This window comes from Mytilus californianus, unplaced genomic scaffold (genome assembly GCF_021869535.1).
Source record: "Mytilus californianus isolate M0D057914Y unplaced genomic scaffold, xbMytCali1.0.p SCAF_2, whole genome shotgun sequence".
NCBI classification, from domain to species: Eukaryota; Metazoa; Mollusca; class Bivalvia; order Mytilida; family Mytilidae; genus Mytilus; species Mytilus californianus.
In genome coordinates, this window is record NW_026262668.1 from 41,183,717 (window position 1) to 41,202,892 (window position 19,176).

Genomic DNA, 19,176 nt, shown 5'->3' on the forward strand with positions numbered 1-19,176 from the left:
TTATTGCCCTGTAATGACAATTTTTACCATTTTTTTGCATTTTTTGCTTAATATCTGAAAAACTATAATAGATAGATAGAAACTTGAAAAAGCAAAAATGATCAGCAAGACAAGATCTATAAATAAGTCTACTGGCCAGTATAGCCAGTTAACTCCTTATATTGGAGTTATTGCTCTTTAATTACGATTTTTAACAATATTTTATGTTTTGCCTATTACCTTGAAAACTATAAAAGATTGATAAACACTTTAAATAGCAAAAATGATCAGCAAGACAAGATCTACAAATTAGAGAAGTGTTTACTGAAATCGTTAGTAGATTTTTGTCGAGTCGCAAAAGCGAGACATAGCGATCCTACATTTCGTCGGCGGCGTCCACAAGTATTCACTTAAGAATTGAATGCTTCTTTTTGTAACTTCATTGGGATGTAAAAGCATTGACCGAAGTACATTTTGTATGAAGCGCAGAAGCGCTTCATTCTAAAATTGTGCGCATGGTCAACGCTTTTACAACCCTATGAAGTTACAAAAAGAAGCATTCAATACTTATAATTACATTTTTTAGCTAGGATCATGAAAACACGATTTTTATCAAGTTTTTATTTAATTTACCTGTGCACTTTATTGTGGGACCTCGTGTCATCATGAATGATAAATTTCATTGTGTAATGAAGTTGATTAAGGAATAACGCGAGATTGCAGTTAGCCAATCAGAATAACGTATTATAATGAAACATACATCTGATGTAATTATTCTGTGGTTAAAGTTTTTGAAATTTTAATAACTTTCTTAAACTATCCTGGATTTGTACCAAACTTGGACAGAAGCTTGTTTATGAACATAAGATAGTATCCAGAAGTATATTTTGTAAAAAAAAAATCCTGTTTATTCGTATTTTACTTATAAATGGACTTAGTTTTTCTGTCAGTTAACATTACATTCACTCTGTGGTTAAATTTTTAAAATTTTAATAACTTTCTTAAACTATCCTGGATTTGTACCAAACTTGGACAGAAGCTTGTTTATGATCAAAAGCTAGTATCTAGAAGGAAATTTTGTAAACATTTATTTCCTGTTTTTCCGTATATTACTTATAAATGGACTTAGTTTTTCTTCCAGTTAAATTTACATGCATTCTGCAGTTAAAGTTTTTAAAACATTTATTAGATTCATAAACGATCCTGGATTTTTACCAAACTTGGATAGAAGCTTCTTACAATCAAAAGATAGTATCTAGAGGAAAATATTTAATAATTTTTTCCCCATTTTTGTCGAGCCTACCACTAACAGCAAAAGAAGGCGAGACACTGGGTTCCACGGAACCCTTACAAATTTTTTATAGGATTGATTGCCCTTAGATGACAGTTTTTTTACCTTTTTTTTTGTGCAAAAATTAAAGAAGATAGAGAGAAACTGTTAACAGAAAAAATAATCATTCATACAAGATCAACAAGAAAGAGATTTTTGTCATTAATTCTATTCCAGTCCAAAATGTTGGAGAGAGTCCATTGTTGAATATGCATAAACACCTAGGTGAGCGACACATGCTCTTTAGAGCCTATAGTTTTTTGTCGAGCCTGCAAAATTTATTTTGAGAAAGCGAGTCAAAGTGATCCTAGATACATTTAGGTTCAGTCTTTGGTTAAAGTTTTTTAGACATCAATAACTTTGTCAAACCTCCATGGAATTTTATGAAATTTGGACAGAAGCTTGTTTATGACCAAAATACAGTATCCAGAGCAATATTTTGAAAATATTTATTTTCATTTTTCCGTATTTTACTAATAAATGGACTTAGTTTTTTTACAGTTTTTTACAGTTAACAAGTAGATTCAGTCTGAGATTAAAGTTTTTTTAGTCATCAATAAATTTGTCAAACCTTCATGGAAATTTATGAAATTTGAACAGAAGCTTGTTTATAATCAAACTACAGTATCAAGAGCAAAATTTTGAAAATATTTATTTTTCCTTATTTTACTGATAAATGGACTTAGTTTTTTTTTTCAGTTAACAAGTAGATACAGTCTGGGGTTAAAGTTTGTTACAAATCAATTACTTTGTCAAACCTTCATAGAGTTTATGAAACTTTGGCAGAAGCTTTTTAATGATTAAGAGATAATGTCTGAAGCAAACCTTTGAAAATATATTTTTTTCATTTTTAGTATTTTTCTGATAGATGGACTTTGTTTTTAACAGTTAACATTTACAGACAGTCTGGGATTAAATTTTTTTGACATTATAAATTTGTAAACCTCCATGGATTGTTATGAAACTTGGACAGAAGCTAATCTTCAAGACCAAGAAAAAGCATCTAAAGAAAAAGTTTGATTTTTTTTTTAATTCTGTATTTTAGTGATAAATGGAATCACTTTTTAAGTCAACATTACACTTTTACACTGAAAGCAGCAATTGCAGGCGAGACACAGGGTTCTACGGAACCCCTTATGAATTTTTTTACTTCCCAGGTGTGACCCGCAAAATTCGGGTCAGTTGACAGGTATGGTGATAAGTAAAATAGGCAAGACATTTCAGCATGTACACTCTTGTTTCCTTTTGCAATCCACTATGTTCTACTTCAAATATGTTAAATCGAAATTGCCTGAAAAAAATCCAGATTTAAAGGAAAAATGAACAAGAAATCTTTTCTGTATTGTATGCTCTTACAAGAAATTTTTTACCAACTTTTAAGTTTTTGCCTATTATTTCCATTTTTGACAGGTGAGCAATATAGGCTCTTGGCAGCCTGTTGTTTGTGTTTGGGCCTATTATTTTGAAACTATAATCTTTAAATAGCTAAAATGACTGACAAAGCAAGATCTACAAATACCAGTAAGTCAATATTGCTGATATCGTTGGTCAACTTTGTATAGGATTTAAGTGCCCTTAAAGGACAATTTTTATAATTTGTTTTGCTTTTTAGCCTTTTATCTTGAAAACTGTAATAGATAGATAGTAGATTGAATAGGAAATAATATCAGCAAGACACAATCTTCAAATAAGTGAGCATGGCCTAAATCAACAGTCCACTCCTTATAGGAATTATTGGCCTTAAATGACAATTTAACTATAATGGATAGAAAGAAACTTTAAGTTTCAAAAATTATCAACAAGGCAAGATCTACAAATATTGCTATAATCTCTGGTCAATTCTTTTTAGGAGTTAGTGCCCTTCAATATCAATTTTTACCAATGTTTTGTGTTTTTGCCCATTATCAAAAATATAATAGATAGAATGAAACTTTAAATAGTCTAAATGCCAGACAAGATCTGCAAATAGGTCAGCATAGTTTAAATTGTCAGTTGTTTTCTTATAGGAGTTATTGCCCTTAAATAAGGATTTAACTATTGAAGATAGACAGAAGAGAGAAAATGTAAACAGAAAAAATTATCAGCAACAGACCTGCCAACTATCCCGATTTATGGGGGATTTTCCCCATGAGAGGTGTTGACCTAAATTTTGAAATTCTTTATTTTATAAACTGAACACCTCAAAACAGGCATTCAAATGAGTTAAAAGGGTATTTAAGAACATACATACTCATTCAAACACTATAGTAGTAGATTAAAAACACTTACACTGCATGAAAAATTCGATTTACATACGTATGTAAATATATGATAAACATAAATAAAGGCACATATTTAGATAAACTTTACTAGGCTGTGAATATGTTTGTGCTATCTTTGTTGACAATAAATCTTAATATTTCCCCATAAACATCCATGGTGTTGCAGGTAGGCGCAGCCGCCAATTACATATCATATAAAACGTGGGTAAATTGTGTGAATTCGGTGCGATTCTCTATCCTGAACAATCGTTTTGAATTCAATAAAAATACAAAAAAATCACACCATTATTAAACGTGACCATGCGCTAAATTTTAATAGTGTGTGGTATTGTATGGAAATAGTTAAATTTGCAATGGTAAGTAAATGCTTATGTTTTTAGTGCATGCAAATATGACTTTTTAAAATGATTTATAGCTTGAGAAAATATTAATTAAAAGTTGATATTTCGTTTATCTTTTACATGCACTAAATGTTTCTTTAATATTGATATTTTGTTTTAATTTTACAGGTTTTGTGTCAAAGTTAAATTTCAAATTTTGTATAGGTATAAGCAGTATTTCATTTGCATACATATGCAAATATGGTGAGGCATCTTAAGTTTGAACCTGGTGACCCGATAAAGCAAATATTTAAGTATTTACATATTTCAGACCAACATAAAGTAATGGGCAACCTTATCATTTGTGATTAATTTTAAGCTATCCAAAGATAACGGCATTATGGAAATTTGCATATATGCGAAATCTTTGTAAATATAAAGGAAACATAAACATTTATGTGGTGTGCAAATGATTTGGAAGGTTGTTGTCTGAAATCATTTATATTATTGAAATGAACTGTAAATTTATAGTTATATTTGCATTTAGTTCATTCCTTGTTTTCTGTCTAAATACTTGTTTTGTGTACATATTGCTGTTGGGTAATAGGGTCTCAAAGTTTTTAAAATTAAAGATTTTGTAGCTATGGTGTTGTTTGATTATACATGATAGTCATGATTAATCTTTTTATTTAATACATAATACAAATATTATCAAATGACTGCTATCTCATCTCACTGAAAACACTGGTAACGCGTCAATCCGGGTTTTTAAATACGAAAATTAGAAAAGGCCGAAGGAAATGTTCTGGTTTGTTGATGTTTCTTCCTGGGATACTTTTTTTACTCCTTGAAAGTTTTATAATTCATGTTATTTAATATGGAAACCAAGGACTATCTATTATTCAAATCCTTGTATTATCTACAAATATGATCCAAAAAATATCATCCCGTCATCAATAACAATCCACGTAAAATATTAATTCCGTTTTGATCCACATCAGAGGGATTACACAACTCGATGAAAAATGGTTCCTGGTTGTTGGTATTCAACAGTTCGACGTCGGTTAGCGATGTTGAACGTACTTAACAGATACTGTATGCTCTAACATGTCTAGGTCGGATTCGTGCGGTACTATTCGACAGTTATTAAAAGAATGCCTATTTGATTTTATTTCACCCGCGGCTTTTCTACATATTTATCTATAATGCATTTTAGCCAATCAAATTGACGTATTATGTTCACACAATTGGATACCCGCCCACAAGTTTGATTGTAAGTAAACGCTGCATGCATTCAAATGCTAAAATTACCAGTATTAAACTAATTATAAAGTATCATGCAATGCCTGGTTTTGAAATGTTGTTTTCTTTGAAGTTGTCAGGCAGCAAGTTGTTATATTTTACTTTGAAGTTATATGAATTGCATGAAACTGAAACAATTTTAACCATTATTTTTTTATTACTTTGTCTTTGGTCGTTTAACCTGGGACATTTTGACTAAATATATTAGTCCTAGATGTTGCTAAGGGGTTTTAAAGCATTTAAAGCGTTTTTGAATGTATCGATGGTACATGAAGGAATATTTGTAAGACCATTAAATTGTGTAAGAAAATGCATAACTCACATTACATTACGCGAGCAAATCAATTTATAAAAACTTATTATGGTTCATTGAGCCAAATATGTTATCAATATTATTGAGTGGTTGTGTTTGTGATATATTTGCTAACAAATTGCAAGTCAGATTGGACATTTGGGGTTACTGGTTTGAATATACTGAACACCAGTTTTATTTTTAGCTAAATAGAATATTCACTTACTTAAGAAGATTTAACTTCAAGAAGGGGTTATCTTGGTATGAATTTTTTTTTTCTTCAACAGATGGACACAATCAAAACAAATTATTTTTCTTCCCAAGTTGAGACAAAATATTATTTCATTTTGTAAAACAGAATAGTGTGGTCAATGCGGCGACAGCTCATTTATTTTTCTTCCCTTAGGAATTTGTTTTTTTTCTTCAAAATACCATTTTTTCTGCAATACTTATTCGAATGTTGTCTAAAAATTCTCATATCCTCAAAACTACTAGTGCAACATAGATTTTTTTTAATATTGATATGTTTGTCGCCGATAGATTTTTAAAGAACGATCAGCAATAATTAAAGGGTTATCTAATAAGATAATAACACCTCATTGAATTTTAAAATTGTTTAAAATTTGTTTTCTTCCTGAACATGCAAGATGTTTTTATTAGTTGTCAATGGCTTTGAACTAGCTGTCAGTAACTGCGAGTACTCTCAGATCTGTACTTATAGTGTCTTTTTTGTTGTGGGGATGATATGTTAAGTACCCTGCCACGTTTGGTCTGTGTTTTTGTTAGATGTATTTCTGCTTTGTATTGATCTGATGAGTTAATCCCTGTTCAACAGATTTTTATAGTGTGTACTTATGTTGCACTGTTACACCACTGTCCCAGGTTAAGGGGGGGGGGGGGGGTGGCGCCTTCAGACTAGTTTAGTCCACATTCTATATATGCCTGTCCCAAGTCAGGAGCCTGTAATTGAGTGGTTGTTGTTTTTTGCTGTTTCCCATATTTTTTTTCGTTTATTGGTTTACATAGTTTGCTCTTGGTCTGTGTCGTTACAACACTGTCCGTTAGTTTTCTAGTTTAGATTGTTTTACATTTCATTTCGGGGCCTTTTATAGCTGACTATGAGCTATGGGTTTTGCTCATTGTTGAAGATCGTACGGTGACCTATAGCTGTTAACTTCTATGTCATTTGGTCTCTGGTGGAGAGTTGTCTCATTGGCAATTATACCACATCTTCTTATTTTCATATGACATATTTGCCACTTGACATAAAACCAAATAATCAATCGATCAATCGTACCATTTACATGCAGACAATACAGAATGATCTAGTAAAGGATGTCACGATCAATCTAAATAGATTCTTAAAGTATACTAGTATACTGTAGACATAGTCTATGAACATCAACTTTAGTATCGGTTAACTGGTTAATCGGTCGAAAGATTATCCTAGTAAGCGTTTAGATAAAATTGTTCGATTTGACAAACTATACTAAATAGCTATTTAACATTCATGTATTATATGCGTTATGTCAAATTTGGTGAGTGTGCCAAAGAGCCAACAACCCAATAACTGCCATATTTGTTTTCCGTTCCATACTTTCAGATTCATCCTATTCAACAAAATAACCCGGCACAATCAAAGTCCCCTAAGAGTAGTATTATATAAATTGTGCACTGCTTCGGAGTCAAATTAATCTAGTTCTGTATATATCATATGCACAAAATATTATAATGTTTTAAAGCCATTGTTTCCGTTTTTTCATGAGCAGAAAGACAGCTTAAAATGTGGTCAATATTTTATAATTGTCTTGGTCAAGATCTATTTAAATACGACAGTATTTTACTCGGATAGCTGTTTTGTCTCGCCTTCGACGAAAGTTACAGAGTGCGAGACATAGGGATGCTTATCTTGCGGCGGAGGCAACATAAACTATTTGTATAAAGCTTTATATGTCAGAAGGTTGAAGGCTTGGATGCTTCATACCTTGTATATTGATGCCCTGTTTTACGACCTTTCCGTCTGTCATGTGTCCATTTGATCCAATTTTCATGATTCAACTAAAAAAACAAAGTAATTGGATAACTGTTCACAAATTTATGTATAGTCTAAGCACATTTTAAGTAAAAGCTCTTCCTTGCTTCATAAAAATATACTTCGATCGAATAAACCTTTTCACACTAAAATAAAACTACATGTACATTAAAATGTACGTTAAGTATATCTGTCCATATAACATCATGTGTGGGGGGGGGGCTTGGTTTTTTTCTCGGGACAAACAATTCTTTTCAACTAAAATCAAAATAAAACTATTTTTTTCAATGACATACAGGAACAAGAATATTTTTTTTGGGACACTTAATCTTGTGTTTTTCTAAGGGAAAACAAACTGTTGTTTTCTCTTCCCTCCTGAAACAAATTATTTTCTTCAAGACATGTATAACCAAATAATTTGTTTAAACAACCCCATGCCCAAAACCCCCACCAGCACCACAAACACATGTGATAATATACCTTCATGTTAAAAAAAATGCAAAAAAAAAATTTTAACCTGCTACGGGACGGACGAACACACAGGCCAGATAACACTAAATCCATGTTAATCATAAAAAGAGTATTGGTATAAGAAAAAGTAATCTAATCTTAATTAACATTATATCACTATAAAAAATCTATGATTCAATACAGGAAAAGTCATTCGATTATAAATAAGTTAAAGAATTAATCTGGTCGATTGTATTGCAAATGCAATACAATTGAAACTATTTGGGAATATCTTCCAAGAAAATCAGTTTCTGGTTTGCTAGCAGTCTACTTTTTCCTTTTATTCTCCTGAGAGTTGTTTATACCATGGAAGTAATATATTGTCAATATAATACTTCCATGTTTATACCGACTCTGTAGTCCCTTGGAAGCGATCTCGCGGTGAGTGCAGGAGGCTGTTGGTTTTTCCTATGCATAGTTAAGGTAGCACAATACAAAGATTTTTTCACCCCCAATCAGACAACTTTAAACTGATGTAATTTCTTTCATCCAGCTTTAAATTTTATAAATGAGGTACCAAAAGAAAGAAGAAAGATTAATCTTTCAAATGGTGAAAACGTCAATTTGACATAATTAATACATAATTAATTATTATGTAATTAGTTGCTATATTGAGATGTCCACATTTGAATGAAATTAGCTTCTTTGTTATTCTTAGCATCCCAAAATATTTTATAGATTCTTGTATAACACAGTTTGACCTCCAAAAGGGTGTCTCAGATTTTTCCTATTGTATTTCGTTCTCTCATAAACCAATGAAGTTTGCAACCTAAATTCATAAGAGATCACTAAATTTAATTGGGTATAAAATTTGTTCTATTGATGTTTTTGGAAATCTGAGACAACCTTTTGAAGATAACTGGTCAAGGAACAACATGTGTGAAAATCAGGCATATAGGGGCACCCATCTAGGAGCTAAATTCATTTAAAACCACATTTTCATGACAAAAATGAATGTGTCACAATTGAATAAATAAGGATTTTCCTACTTGTGCCCCATTAACTTCAATATAATTCACACATGTACCATTGGGATATTTCAGGATTCGCCTTCAATCATAAATCATTTAGGTTTTGACCAGTAAGAAAGCATTCAATTTCAGCAATTCTAAATATATAGAGAAAATGCACACCCTATGCATCAAAAACCAGATCTGGCAGGAGATGTTATATCATTATTGACCTTGTTGTAAGTCAGTTGCTACTGTTATGGTCAAAACTCCGCCCACCATGATAAACCTTTACTACTAATGATCTCAGAAGTTTAATTACACATTGCATTTACTTTTTTCAATATGGATTTTATTCATTTAGTACATAACATAATATATTTTGTTTTTTGATTGTTACAAAAAGTAAGTTATGCATGTGTTGGTCAGTTTAGGGGATCATTATGGGGCATTTTTAGAATTGTAATTGTATACAAGGAATTGTATATTTAAATATACAATTCCGTGTTGTATACAAGGACAATATGGTGTTTTACACAAAGTGGATTTTGTTCAATTTTGCAGTTTGAAAATGAAATATTTTATTTGTATTTTCTTTTAAAAAGAATTCATATCTAAACATTCTCCCCCAAGAAATTCCAGTACATTAATTGTTATACAATTACATTTGTTTAATTTCTGTACATTTATATTTTGATTCCCTCTATATCTCCAAATTGTTACTTTGTTTTTTTTCTCCTGGCAGCTCCATTAATGAAATGTATTTTTATTTGGAATTCATTATCTTCATTTTTCCATTAATCCCTAATCCACCTCTTTTTCGTAAAATTTGTATTGCTGGTCAGTGGTCATAAAGCTATCAAATGATTCTATTGATTAACCACCAAGTACTGCCCACATGTTCTTATCTTGTATCAGTCAGACAGTGCATTTGTTTATAAAACTAATTATCATCAACACTCATTAACAGTGCAAGATATGTAAATAAATTTTTCTTCTGTGGTTTTGGAATATTAAGAAGTAACAAAAACAGCTGAAAACGAAATTTTGATAAAATTTAGTTGCTTTTGTATTGTGCTACCTTAAACAAGATTTGAAAAATAGCTGTTTAGTGCATTTCACTCACAAGGTCAAAATCTATAAGTTGTCAAGTTCTGCTGGTAATTGAATATACAAGAGTCTATGCATATGCTTTTATAGCCGACTATTCAGTATGGATTTTTCTCATTGTTGAAGGCCTTACGGTTGCCTTTAATTGTTTACTTTAATTTTTTAATTTCACCTAAAGATTTAAAGTAAAAGTTCTTCCTTGCTTCATAAAAATATACTTCAATCGAATAAACCTTTTCACACTAAAATAAAACTACATGTACATTAAAATGTACGTTAAGTATATCTGTCCATATAATATCATTGCCAACTGGTACTCTCTTACGTCCATGTTTAGTATACCGTAAAATCCGAATATATCAAATGATTCAAAAAGATCACCCCTCAATACACATGTTTACTTTTTTCATGTTGATGAATAAAAATAATAACATTTCGATGCGACCAAATCTTCTTGGTTAACTACCTTAACAACAAAACTCAACTTGAGAACATTTATATGGTCAGTGACCGTGTCACCAGGGTCAAAATCGTTTTTGGCATATACAATTAAAATGTTCATCACATCATAGAATCATAAGGCACGGGTCATTCTTCTTTTGTGTGGTGGGGGGGGGGGGGGGGGGGGGGGGGGGGGGGGGGGGGGGGGGGGGGCTTGGTTTTTTTCTCGGGCCAAACAAACAATTCTTTTCAACTAAAATCAAAATAAAACTATTTTTTTCAATGACATACAGGAACAAGAATATTTTTTTTGGGACACTCAATCTTGTGTTTTTCTAAGGGAAAACAAACTGTTGTTTTCTCTTCCCTCCTGAAACAAATTATTTTCTTCAAGACATGTATAACCAAATAATTTGTTTAAACAACCCCACGCCCCAAACCCCCACCAGCACCACAAACACATGTGATAATATACCTTCATGTTAATAAAAATGCAAAAAAAAATAAAGTTAACCTGCTACGGGACGGACGAACACACTGGCCAGATAACACTAAATCCCCTTTAATCGTAAAAAGAGTATTGCTTTAAGAAAAAGTAATCTAATCTTAATTAACATTATATCACTATAAAAAATCTATGATTTAATACAGGAAAGGTCAGTCGATTATAAATAAGTTAAAGAATTAATCTGGTCGATTGTATAACTATTTGGGAATATCTTCTTAGAAAATCAGTTTCTGGTTTTCTAGCAGTCTTCTTTTCTTTTATTCTCCTGAGAGTTGTTTATACCATGGAAGTATTATATTGTCAATATAATACTTCCATGTTTATACCGACTAGGTAGTCCCTTGGAAGCGATCTCGCGGTGAGTGCGGGAGGCTGTTGGTTTTTTCTATGCATAGTTAAACAAGATTTGAAAAATAGCTGTTTAGTGCGTTTCACTCACAAGGTCAAAATCTATAAGTTGTCAAGTTCTGCTGGTAATTGAATATTAAAGAGTCTATATGCATATGCTTTTATAGCCGACTATTCAGTATGGGTTTTTCTCATTGTTGAAGGCCTTACGGTTGCCTTTAATTGTTTACATCAAATTCATTTGAACTTTGGTGGGAAGTTGTCTCGTTGGCAATCATACCACATCTCCTTATTTGTATACCATAGATGCCAAAAAGAATTTTTGCGACAACAGATTAAGATGCACATAGTTTTATGATGCAAAAAAAATTTGTAGATATTGTTATAAGGATGTTCGGACTCCTTGTTTTTTTTCCCTACGATACAGGGTAAACATTTTGCCCCATAACACTCATTTTTCTTTTCATATAAGACTTCAATAGCTCATAAAAGGTCATTTACCAAAATTAAAGCAGATTCTAGATTTCTTTTTTTTTTTCGATTTGAGACCCAAATAATACCAAATTGCAAATACAAGGTAAAAGTCAAAGTCAGCCTTTTCCTGCCATTTAAAAAAAAATATATCTCGAAAAGGAGCTCCATAACCTATCAATATTTTTAGCTTATTTTGTTCCTTAAATAATAATGCTCTTCCGACTTATAGTATTTATTCTAGATTTTTTTAATCTCACCTAAAGATTTTTGGCGCAAATGAAATGCCGATTGACGCAAATGCAAAGCGCCGATCGAAAGACATCGCTATCCATAACAAATATATGTGTATCCAAAAGTCAATAGATACCTTTACTTCCAACATATTTTTATAGTGGTTAACATTTATACATTTTTGGAAAAAAATGCTAAAAATTTGTCTTCGGCGTTTTGAAGCCTGTTCAGGAATAAGCAATAACAGTATAAGAACCTTAAAGTTCATACATTGGGCTTTGATTCTATGAATTTAAGTGAAGATTGAAAGACTTTAAGAATGGCAGTTGTGTAAATAAAATCAGGGGAATTTGGCCCTACTCCTTTAGAAAATATTATGTTGATTTACGCAGTAAAACGAGTGTTATAAAATACTTATTATATAATAATGTGGTGTGTGTGTGTGAAGGGAAATCTGCCTGTGATTTTTAGCACTGGACATTAAACACTTATCCAGTATTTATTCCATATATGTATGAAATCTATATGCATATCATTTGAAATGTTAATTTATTCAATGAATTTTTATTTTATGGTAACATTCACTCGGATCAGTTTCATGTCTCACATATATAAACGAGGGTTCTCAAAAGCACGGCATTGGTTACTTTTACTTGAGTTTCTTTTTCAGTATAGTTTTTAGAAAACATGTATGCAAATACATTACAGGGAGATTACAACATCTTATTTCATCTTTATTTCCAATTTTTGTATTCTCGTATTCTTTCGTCCGTATTTTCTACACAGCAGGACAAGTAAGTTCAATTATTGAAGCATTATAATTTGACTATAATAGTTCCATGGCTCAATTAAGATTTTTTGCATAATTATGGTAATGATTTTTGTTAACTTCTAAATCGTACAAGATTGTGTACACAGATGTGTGAATTTTATAAAACACCAAAGTGATATCCCACTGTTATATACTAACATCAAAAACTTAAAACAGAATTTTCATCAGAACATGCAGAGATGCTTAACAATTAACACCTGTGTGAAACAATCAGTAAAATCACGTTTATACCTATTACTGTCAGAACAGTAGATGTCTCCTTAGAACACTGACAAGTCTCATATACCATACCACATAGAAACAGTAGAAGTCTCCTAATAAAACCTAACAAGTCTCATATACCATACCACAAAGAACAGTAGATGTGTCCTTATAGACAATAACTAGTCTCATATACCATACCACATTGAACAGTAGATGTCTCCTTATAGACAATAACTAGTCTCATGTATCATACCACATTAACTATACTAATATAGATACTAAGAGTAGAAAAGGAAATGTTCTACTTGAATGGAACCCTTATCCTGCCATACTGGATACTTGATATCATACGCAAAACTTTATAATAACTATTCTAATTTTATTAACAAACTAATATACTAAGACACCATTGTATACACAGTATAATAGTATCATATTCACAATCAATTCTAAATCTAATATACTGAATACATATGAAAATAATAATAAATGTATCATTTGGCTTTCTAGGGGGCTACTCATTAAAACTTACAATAATACTAATTAAAATAACCAAATCAAAAACACTACCTACTCAACATAATTTTAAATTAATTAAAAAATAAATTGCCTAAATTATGCAATTTTAAGAACATGCAGTAGAGCCCTGACAGGTGAAAAATTTATTTTAGAACCTGACTGGTAGAACCCAGACAGGTATAAATTTGAAAAATGAGAATACCTGCGGTAGATCCCAACAGGTACTTTTAGAACCTGAGTGGTAGATCCCAGACAAGTATGAATTTTGAAAACTGAGAATACCTGCGGTAGATCCCAACAGGTACTTTTAGAACCTGAATGGTAGAGCCCAGACAAGTATGAATTTTGAAAAATGAGAATACCTGCGGTAGATCCCAACAGGTACTTTTAGAACATGAGTGGTAGAGCCCAGACAAGTATGAATTTTGAAAACTGAGAATTCCTGCGGTAGATCCCAACAGGTACTTTAAGAACCTGACTGGTAGAACCCAGACAAGTATAAATTTTGAAAAATGAGAATTCCTGCGGTAGATCCCAACAGGTACTTTTAGAACCTGAGTGGTAGAGCTCAGACAAGTATGAATTTTGAAAAATGAGAATTCCTGTGGTAGATCCCAACAGGTACTATTAGAACCTGACTGGTAGAGCCCAGACGGGTATAAATTTGAAAAAAGAGAATTCCTGCGGTAGATCCCAACAGGTACAAAAACTAACTTAATTATCACCCTTAAATAAAACAAAGCCTTAATAATTTATAAGATGTATTAATGAATTGGGGGAAAATAATTTCCCTGAAATTAAGTAGGCCAAATTGAACGAGTTGCATGAGTGAAAGCCCCAAGAAATGATACATGTACATATATATAGATTCAATATACCATTAGAAAGAAAAAGTACTTGAATATAATTTCATGTATGAAAATGAAAACAAACAAAAAAAAGAAATAACTACAATACTAAAATAATTAACAAAATGTAGTTCTTATAACTCCTTTGATATAGAACAAAACATGTATAAAAAAAAAAAATTAGGAACGACACATTCTGCTTTGTGCTTTACAAACAGTTTTTGGGTCAGTTCCAATGTAACGTATATAACAATAGGATGACCATCTACCTATAGCTAATGTCTGGATAATATGATCCTCAACCCCTGCTGCTGCTGCTGATGTAGCAGCACCAATTTGAAAAGAATGACCACAAAATTGTCTATCATTATACCCTAATCTGAACAGCAAATCTCGAAGCAGAGATATAAATGTATCTCTAGACAAAGGAGCGTTATTATACTCATCACTAACAAATAAATAGGAATCTGGTCTAGCTCCATTTTTTTTTTTTTTTTTTTTTTTACTTGTATATATCTTCTCATCAAATCAACTGGGTTGAAAATATCATTTTCAAAAATAGTAATGTTAATACCTTCTCGAAATGGGTCACATTTGGAGGAATTTAGATGTAATGTGAAATTTTGAAAATTTATGTCTAAATTAATATTTTGAATTAAAAGTGTGTCCTGCCTTGCAATTTTACTACTATACGTAAATTCACCACATTGGAGAAATCCCCAAAAAGCTAGATTAAATGCGCACTGCAACATTAAGTCAACAAATGGAGAAAAAACTCCTTGCTTAAACATACAGCACAATTGTTTCAAAATTTGAGATGTTATAGGTAATCTCTTTTGTTTAACATTACTCTGAGACTTTTTAATACCTCTTAATATACAGTCTAAGCGTGCACAATTTGTCAAAGGGTCAGGATGCCCTATTCTTAAGTAATTATGCCTAATTCCTGCTAAATACAATTTAATTGTAGCATGGGCTAGCTTAAGAGAATTCTTGCAATAGGTTACAAAATAAATTAAACAATCTTCATCTATTATTGGCACACTATTTATATGATTCTGATTAGTCATAGCCATAAATGTTTTAAAACATAGAAAACCAGAATTATAAGTATGCCTAGAAACCTGTGATAGAACCCAGATAGGTTAAACAATACTTGAATACTGTAGTAAAACCCTGATAAGTGAGACATATAACAACATGTGGTAGAACCCAGATAGGCGAAAATGCAATAACATTTGGTAGAACCAAGAAAGGTAAAAATTCTTGAGACTGCATAAATAAAGCAGGTCTGCAAGCCTTGCTATGTACAATGTACGTAATGTGATACAATGTTTACTGGATTGATTGATTGATTGTTGGTTGCATAACGTCCCAATGTTCACTGGATATATGAATGTTGAATCCTGCACAGCTGAATCTGCCAGATACCATAACCTTGAATTAATAAAGGCAACAGTAGTATACCGCTGTTCGAAACTCATAAATCAATAGAGATAAAAACAAATCCGGGTTACAAACTAAAACTGAGGGAAACGCATCAAATATAAGAGGAGAACAACGACACAACAAAAACACAACATTAAAATGTAACACACACAGAAACGAACTATAATATAACAATGGCCATTTTCCTGACTTGGTACAGGACATTTTAAGAAAAAAATGGTGGGTTGAACCTGGTTTTGTGGCATGCCAAACCTCCCGCTTTTATGGCAACGTCAAACACAACACCAAAACGACAACATCACATGACAGGACCACAATACAAATAAATGGGAGAACATATAGGACAAAGAAACACACGAATAATAGCTAGCAGAAGGTACTAGGCTTAAAATTCAATACGCCAGACGTGCGTCTCGTCCACACAAGACTAACCAGTGACGCTCAGATAAAAAAAGTTTGAAAGCCAAAACAAGTACAAAGCTGAAGAGCACCAAGGACCAAAACTTCCAAAAAGTTGCGCCTAACACAGCCAGGATTTTCTGCCTGGGACAAGAACATCCTTATTATTTAGAATAATTTATAATTTTGCAAACAGTAAATATTATAAAATGACTATAAAATAGATATACATGATAAAACCAAAGTGGGGACTAACTACAGAATAAAAACGGATACATTACATAAAACAACTTAATCCAACATGTAAAAATACACAGCCGAGTTAGCTAAAGCCTCAACGCACAAAGTGACGTCACATTTGAAATTCTAAAAAAACACACAAAGTGACGTCACATATGAATTTGTAAAAATATTTCCCAAAAATAAGATAGGATTAGGATTGATTCAAGATAGATTTGTAATACTGCCATTATATTTATTAATAACAATGAAAATTACAATACTTATTAATATCAAATTGAGTTCACTTGTACTGACAAGTCGTCTAGCACTCCTCAGGCGGATTTATAGTTACAATTTCACCTACTATCATTCCTTGAGAACCATAAACAGCATTCCAGCTGAGACTATTATACCATAAATAATAGTCCCAATTACTGCTGAAATATAAAACTTAAAGCAGTATCATGTCGTAAACATTTGGTCCAACCTAAACAGGTGGAAATAATATATGAACCTGTGATACTCCCAGACAGGAAAAAATTCTGGAAAATGTAGTATAACCCTGACAGTTGAAAACATGCAATATCCAGAACCCAGACAGGTAAAAAATTCTTGAAACCTATTGAAGCTAGAACCCTGATAGGTGAACATTAAAAAACATACATGTGTAAGACACCTGTGGTTGATAAAAGACAGGTGTTTTTGATGAGAATTCCTCAGGTAGATTTTTACAAATACTCAGGCTAGACGGTAAGGTACTCACCCCTGCATGATTGATTGATTGATTATTGTTTGCTTAACTCCAGTGGCAATTCTGCATGAAAGCCTGATATTAATCCACCATTTCAACTACTTAAAAATCCATAGTACGGATGGTCAATCAAATATTCTGATAAACTGTTAATTTTAAAGTGGAAACTGAAAAGTCAAAACTGACATGGGGATCTAAAATGTCTTAAGTTGCCAGATCTGATACTCTGGGGCCCATATAGTTCTCGTTTTTTGTCAGTATATACATATGTTTTAGATTTCCCCTTTACAAATCGAACAAACATGACTATTGCAGCATCTCATAGTTGCACATCCTCTGATACCTCTGAAAATATTAAAAATTTTCCAACCTAAAAGAAATATTCTGTCTCTTACACGATTAGTTATTCCTTACTCTTGTGCTTATAAGACTGTTGCAAAACCAGGAGTGGGAAATGTGTTACCACACAGGTTTGGATGAGTATTCGCGAAAAAATGATACAAAAGAAAGTAGTGTTTATAGTAGACAACTCTGCTGCTATGTTGTAAAAAGGCAAATGAGCTGCACATTAACCGTACAGATATTCGTAGAAACCCATACCTGGGTAATAAGTGGTCAAATCTACGTGATCCCTCCTATAGAAATCACATTACTTCTCCATCGGGGAAAAACAAGAGCACGTTACTATATTTAATGTACTAAAAACTTGAATAAACTTCCCTTCTTGATGAAGACCTAGTGAGCCTAGGAATAGATTTGTTATGTATTGCCCCAATTGAAGTTTCATTTTTTCAGACCCGGCATAATAACGGTTGAGTAAGAAGTTCGTACCTGACGTGATATTTTCCTCAGTGGGGAGAAAGGCAGTGATTCAGCTGCATATCACCTTGTATTCCGGACAACAAACACTTCCTGGTTTTTCTACCAGCTGCAGTCTTTGATAGAGTATTTCTAGTGAAGGCTGCATATCCTGATCCTTCGTATGCTTACTCCAGGTTGTAGGGATTCCTCCAATTGTTGGAAGTACACCACTAATTCATGGCCCCATTGCTTTCTATGTTAAATTCCTCAATTTCAATCAGACACAGCTCTTTTGTTTCAAGTTCAAATAAAGTGACAATCATTGCATGTCAAAGCAACACTTTATGGTGTCTTGTACTGGAAAAATCAACATACCTTTAATGGCATATAAGAAAGAACTGGTTCCCGGAACTTCGGATTTACCAAAACAGGTACTTCAGATCTGACATACAGGCAAAAAGTACCCTCTTTATAAAATTTAGTGCAGTTTTTTAATATTCAAAATTATAAGTCAAAAAGTGTTCTACAATGATCACCAGTCATTCAGCTTTCATTTGATACCAACAATACCTAAATATTCTACATATTTTGAAAGTTACACTCATGCGTAGGTACTATTTTGTGTTAAATATGTACTACTTTCTGGTATGTGCTTTCTGGCCGGGCCGAATTAGTGGTGTTACACCTATAACAGAACCAAACTTGCTATACTGACTTCAGCATCACTTTATTTCATTCTATGATCTATTTCAAGCAATAAAAAACACATAAAGCTTAAGTCCAAATACTATTTTACTAATTTTAAGCTCAAATTGGACTGGTAGTAACATATAGGTTATTCAAAGAAAACTGCATATGGATATTATAAATGGCCAATATACTTATTTTATTCTCAATATCATTGTTGTATTTAATAATTTATGTTAGGAAAACAATGTGCTTACCAATAGTCATATTTCACTAGAGTTTGTTCGTTTAATAAAAATATATTAGACCAAACCTAAGACATAATTGAGAAAATTGTCCCCCCTTTTTTCTTCAAATTGGAAAAGGGACATTTTTG

The 19,176-nt window shown here is 32.1% G+C and overlaps 1 protein-coding gene and 2 long non-coding RNA genes across 6 annotated transcripts in view; 2 read left to right on the top strand and 1 right to left on the bottom strand.

Annotated features, from left to right (window-relative positions):
* Positions 1-19,176, top strand: part of LOC127729843 (probable C-mannosyltransferase DPY19L1) — a 368,682-nt gene that overhangs the window by 194,239 nt on the left and 155,267 nt on the right. The gene's annotated exons all lie outside the window — the stretch shown is intronic.
* LOC127729856 (uncharacterized) lies at positions 13,490-14,094 on the bottom strand. Its single transcript, XR_007994866.1, has 2 exons — positions 14,006-14,094; positions 13,490-13,925 (listed from the first exon to the last, which is right to left on the bottom strand). It is a non-coding gene; the product is annotated as an uncharacterized LOC127729856 (long non-coding RNA).
* LOC127729852 (uncharacterized) lies at positions 14,025-14,505 on the top strand. The gene is made up of 2 exons (XR_007994862.1): positions 14,025-14,104; positions 14,265-14,505. It is a non-coding gene; the product is annotated as an uncharacterized LOC127729852 (long non-coding RNA).